The sequence below is a fragment of the Sycon ciliatum genome, chromosome 1 (assembly GCF_964019385.1).
Source record: "Sycon ciliatum chromosome 1, ocSycCili1.1, whole genome shotgun sequence".
Lineage (NCBI taxonomy): Eukaryota > Metazoa > Porifera > Calcarea > Leucosolenida > Sycettidae > Sycon > Sycon ciliatum.
The window spans coordinates 26,362,883-26,369,623 of NC_088643.1; positions in this window are offsets into that span (position 1 = coordinate 26,362,883).

Consider the following 6,741-nt stretch of genomic DNA (forward strand, 5'->3'; position numbering starts at 1 on the left):
GGCTTTCGACAGAGTCTGGCACGCCGGTCTCCTCAAGAAACTGCAACACCTCGGCCTGAAAGATACCGCCCTACAATGGATGGTCAGCTACCTCACCCATCGCCGTCAACGTGTTCGTGTCGGCGACGCCTTCAGTGAGTGGCAAGCCATACCAGCAGGGGTGCCCCAAGGATCCGTTCTAGGCCCCCTGCTGTTCTTGATCTACACCATTGACCTGCCCTCTGCCTGCACCAACTCGAACACAAAGTGCAGCCAATTTGCAGATGACACGGCGCTCATCGCAACACACCAGAGCCGTTTGACATCGGAGTTGTCCCTGCAGTCAGCCGTTTCAGCTGCCGCAACCTGGCTGCGCAGATGGCACCTCCTCGTCAATGCCTCAAAGACCGTTACCTTGTCGTTCACACCAAACCACCAACTCAACATCACTCTTAATGGCACACCCCTAAAGCAAGTCAAAGAACACCGTCACCTTGGAATCATACTACAAAACAACCTCCAATGGAACTCACATGTCACGCACATAATAAACAAATCCAAAAAACTCCTTCACCAACTTCGTAAAACACGAGGCCAACTTAACACCCCCAGTCTGCTCGTAATCTACACCGCCTACATTCGCCCGGTTATAGAGTACGGCAGTCTCGTGTTATCCAACACCACCCGCACACAGAAGGACCAATTAGAACGCGTTCAGCGACGAGCAGCCCGTATCTGCCTGCGGATCCCCCTTTTTGCACCAGTCCATCACAGCTCACTTCTTCATCATCTCCAACTCCCCACATTAGTCTCCCGGCAACTCTTACGACAGGTTACTCTTGCCCACAACATCAAGTACATCCGCGCTCCCCTTCACCTGCAACAGCCTCACCTTGCACGACCAATCACAGAGCAGCCATATGCACTACGACACATGAGAACATACACATTGAGAACATCACACACATACCGACACACCAACTCACCCATCAACCTATCCCTTCACAATTTCAACCAACTACCCCCCGACCTGCGTGAAACAAATAGCAAGCATGCGTTTAAATCAATGGCGTCTAGCCTCATTCTATCATCCATATGCTCCTGTAGTAGCTCACACTGTACCCCATCGTGACCCCATCCCCCTGCAATGTGTTGATTTCCTTACTTGCTAGACTGATTTTATATGATTCTGGACTGATTTGAATCATATTATCTTCCTTATTGGCCATGGGCCATCGTGGAAATAAAGAATAATAATAATAATAATAATGTACATGTATTGTATAGATGTACATTGTACATGTACATTGTCATATACATGTACGTGTAAAATGTTATACGATGATCGCAAGGCACACAACGAAAGGGAAAGAGAGGATTTGTTCAGAACAGTTTTCATGTACCGGTAAAATTTAAAGGGGAAGTATACCCTAAAATCAAATTTTCACCAGTTGTAGTCTTCTGGGTGCTGACACTGCTGAGTCGAATGGTCTTGGTCCGAGGAAGCTGCGACGCTCCCTTTCTACTTGAATCCCAATCGAACTCGCGCACTTCCACCGAAACTGGGTGACTGCGCCCTACTAGATGGGGATTTGTATGCAAAATGTCACTAAAAGCGCCATTTCGTTCTTATAAAAGCACGGATGACCGCGATTGGCCCATATGTTGTAGTCTTTTGGACGCTGAGTCGACTGGTTTTGGTCCGAAAAGCCTGCGATGCAGCGTTCCTCCTTTATTCCCAATCGAACATGGTTGAACAAGCGGTCACGTGCTCCTGGGTGCCCAAATCACCTGGTCACCGCGCCAGCAGGCGACAACTTTCACACCAAGGTTCAACTCGAGTTCAACTCGAGTGACAGGACTGCACCCAAAAAAGGTCAAACAGGCTAGTAAGTTGTACCCTGCAGGCACGGTGACCAGCTGACTGGTGTACGCAGGAGCACGTGACCGCTTGTTCAACCATGTTCGATTGGGAATAAAGGAGGAACGCTGCATCGCAGCCTTTTCGAACCAAAACCAGTCGACTCAGCGTCCAAAAGACTACAACATATGGGCCAATCGCGGTCATCCGTGCTTTTATAAGAACGAAATGGCGCTTTTAGTGACATTTTGCATACAGTACAAATCCCCATCTAGTAGGGCGCAGTCACCCAGTTTCGGTGGAAGTGCGCGAGTTCGATTGGGATTCAAGTAGGAAGGGAGCGTCTCAGCTTCCTCGGACCAAGACCATTCGACTCAGCACCCCGAAGACTACAACTGGTGAAAATTTGATTTTAGGGTATACTTCCCTTAATGTACATGTACGTCGTTCTGTGAACTGTCATGTTGTTATCGCAGAGAATGTCCGCTGGTCCGGATCCCCACCACCACCACCACCACCGGCGGGGGTGATGAGGTCTGGAGAACTTCGCCGAGTCGCGACCCAGGGCTTCGGCTTCATACTAATCATAGCCAATCTTTTCCTCTCTTGAGTCTCGGGCTACTTGAACATTCTAGTATTAATGCAGCGCATGCGCAGATTGCGAATAGCAACTACATATGTATAAGTAGTTTTCATTCCTCTAGCTCTTTGTACTCCGATCCGGCCTCCGGGTAAGCATTTTTGTTTTCGTTTTTTTGGCCAGTCCGAGTCGGCTACTATCAAAATGGTCTGGACTCTTGGGGGTTAGACAAGGGGAAGTAGCCATGTAGGGGCGTGAGCACGCCTTTCGGCACCGGGAGTTGCAGCTCGCTCGACTTGGCTCTACATGTATAATTATTACTACTGAGTGAAGAGAACCCACACCTTGATCTGATGAGCATTCGTTTGGTCAGCTCAAGCAGCTACAGTTCTTGTATGCTCAAGCTGCCATGGCCATGCCAGGGAGAACGACGTTACGTGGTCAACTCATACACGTACATGTACCGCTGTTACAACGGAGCAAAAGTGTCCACTACAAAAAATGTGTACGGTATAACCGGTACCGCGGTAGGGGCTGTGAAGGGAGAATCTGGCAGTCGATCGAAGGGACCATGTACCATCGGCATCGACCATGATTCAGTCACTGCTACTGACAACAGACTCTGGATCACACGGGTGCTTCACGCGAACACTGTCAGTGATGTCTGTACTAACAATAACATGTCGACTGTTGTGGTGATCTACTCACTGCTAGTAGTAGTTGTACAAAGCGTATCACCATTTTCACGCTTCATATCCCTGCTAGCCCTGGCGTAAGTCTTCACCACGATTTTGTCGAACTACGCAGCTAGCTTGAGTATTAGCTAACCCCGCAGTACCCTGGTCTTCGTAAGTGCAGTGTGATACTTTGGTTCACACATGGCATGGCGATACTGAGACCTATTGGTCAGTGGAGTGCCTGTAGCCTCACCAGCACTGCTTATTATAATAATAATTACTCAGTATTACTTGGCCTAAGGCTGAAGTCAAGCAAGCAGGTCAGCAGGAACCTCGAAAAAACATCACAGCAGACTACACTGTACAGTACATGTACATGTACAAGTCATAGTCATTACGATTCTGTCATTTCACCGACTGATTCTGTCATTTCTAATGGTTGGTAACACCCACATCTCCCGTAGAAAAGCACATAACCACCAGGAAAGCTGACAAAGAAAAAAGAGTAAGACAGGACAGATAAAAAGAGAGATGAGAGAGAGAGAGTTGGGGTACGGTTTGAGGAGAACGAGACATTGAATGGTGGTCGCCACAGTCACAGAATAAATAGGGCGGCGCTATAGTGGACGATGGAACCCTCCGCGCGCCGCTCGAACCCTCCTTGTCCGCTAGTGGACGATGGAACCCTCCGCGCGCCGCTCGAATCCTCCTTGTCCGCTAGTGGACGATGGAACCCTCCGGGCGCCGCTCGAACCCTCCTTGTCCGTACCACACTCCACAGACGACTAATATGCGTTGCGTCCTAAGCCAGGGCTTGAAGTACAGTCATGATGTAAGTAGGCCTACATTGCACGTACACTGTATCTGGCAACCGGTTTGGTTCCAGGACGTCCCGACCTTCGGAAGACAGGATCTAGGAGGTCAGTGAGACACGTCCCCATCGACAGACATCCGATCGGCGTGGAAGAAAGCTGTTTGAACTGACTGTGAGTGTGATGGTTTATGACTGATACATGGTAGACTACAGTCCGTATCGCCTATAACTATATAAGTATAAGGTTGGCGGCTATAGTAATATACCGGATATAGTGATCAATTCCTCAAATTCATTTTCATTCGCCATAACTAAGTATACACAGTTATCGCGTATAGTAATAATCGTCTATAGTAATATATCGCCTATAGTGATCAAATTCATATTTCAAAAGACGTTTATTACACTATTTTTGCATCGGTTATAGTGATTGATGTAAAATCAAGCGATGTCAGAGGAGAACAGGGTGTTACTTCTTCGTGAAGAACTTGTCCAGTGAGTGTTGTTTGGTGAGTTTTGCTTGTACAAGTTGCCAAAATATGCCTCCATCATGAGGAAATCATGATTTTTTGTGTCAGGCGCTACAGCCAGCTACATGACATTGTACATGTATGTAGTGCGTGTGTGCACGGTGCGCTGAGTCGTTTGACACCCCACTCGCATACATTGCATGCAGTATCGGTCATAGTAATATATCGCTTACATTAACTTATAGTGATAAAATGCTCAAAATCAAACACCAACGCTATAGGCGATACCAAGAGTAGATAAACAAGAGTGTGCAACTCCGGATGGATTGGCCCACGGCGGAATTTTTTGTTGACGTAATCTTTTCGACGACGCACGCGCTGCGAGCCTTTTGGAGAGTTTTCCCTCGTGCACTTGGCTGGGCTTTACACTACAAGGTCGGTGCCCAGCACGTGCTCTCACACTGCTCTGCGGCAAAGCCGCGTTTCTCTGAAAAAAGGTGACGTAAACAAAAAATTCCGCCGTGGGCGCGGGGTATCTGCAGATTGTGCAGGAGAGATCCGGAGTTGCACACTCTTGTTTATCTACTCTTGGCGATACTGACTGTACATCCGATATCCTGCCTGGAGCAGCCGCGTGCGCGCTTGCGACGGCTCGAGGTCCGTTCTTGCCACGCGACTGCACATGTGTGAGTGTGTCGATCGTAAATAATGATGCCATTCATAATCATACCAATCATGTGTATGTGTACACGTAGTCTACATGATTGTATACTACGTGTACACTGTAGATCTACCGTCATTCATCAAGAATAGTAGTCATGTACATGTACATGCATACGCTCCCACTGTCCCAGGAGCTTTTTTACTCTTGCAGTCTTGGTAGATCTCCCATGCTGTACGCTTGCATGGCATGTTGTTGTTGTTGTTGTTGTTGTTGTTGTTGTTGTTGTTGTTGTTGTTGTTGTTGTTGTTGTTGTTGTTGTTGTCGTGTTGATATTACTTCCGGACCCAACCTATTAGCAGTCTTACATGCGATGCATGCCGTGCGTGACACGCGTATGTTTCGCATGACTACTTAGTACTTGTATCGCGCCAACTACATAATTATACAGTAAAACCTGTCACGCGACCACACGGAAAAGGCGACCACCTGTCCTATAAGACCACTGAAACCAAGACCAAAGGATGCTATTTCCAGCCAAATGACCCTGGCCTGGATAAGGAGACCACCTGGTAACAGATACCGGTACCACATTTTGAAGGTCCCTTGAGTGGTCGTCTTGACAGGTTTCACTGATTTACTTGTCATGTGTGCACGCTACATAAAGCTGCATGATCTGACCGACCGTAGGTCTACGTACATGTCATCAATGATCATCACTATTAGTATTACCATGATTACTATTCGTACTAATACTCGCGAGATTAGAGGTGTAAGACTACTATTACTCAGTATTGTAGTAGTAATAGTCTTACACATCTACAGACTACAATCTAGCGAATCGCGAAAAGCCCAAATCAAGGTCAAGGCGCTAGCGTCTGCAACATAGTCCACAAGTCTGTATTACATACAGCACAAAGCACTGAGTCTTGCAGTACTGTTGCACTTGTACCGAAGCTTGCTAACAAGCGTGGTATGGACTGGCCCATATGGGGCTCCAGCCTCCATTACCACATACGTGACACAGTACATGCGCCTAAGCTACATGACCGTACTTACTTCATGGGTACTCAGTATTGTCCACATCACTGTCATCAGTCAAATGAGTCATGTAGAGGAGACGGCTCGATACCGGAACGTTTTGACAGCCAAATTTGTATAGACCCAAAACGATCATCAACGTTGATTTTTCACTCGAAATATGTTTGTGGAAGGAAACTGGCATGTTGAAGTTTGCTCTGGGGCCAGAGTCAATCGAACTGAGCCACTCCTTTGTGTTGACCCATTGCCTCCAAGTTGCCCAATTTTTCGCTTCAAAAAAGTTCAAATCAGAGGTGGCTCCAAACCGGACACGTTTTAGAGTGCCCGTCAAATTCACTCTGGGTCTGAAATTAGGTAATTGCTATCGCTCCACGACGGCCAGTACAGAGTAACAATAAGCCTTGTGTGTGCTTCCATTAGTTTTGATTGGTATGCGGTGCTTTATTGTCGAGAGGCGAGCCGCTGTTTACCTGCGACAAGAAGTTGATTTTTCGAAAGTCGTAAAACTCAAGTCGCAGTGCGAAGCAACACGTCAAAAACTCACCTGCTTGATATGGCGCTTCTGGTCATCGCAGAGCCATGAAATTTTGGCTCGGAGTATAACACATCGTAGTCTCACTGTGACATAATGTTTTCTAATCAAAATACCAAGAGAGAA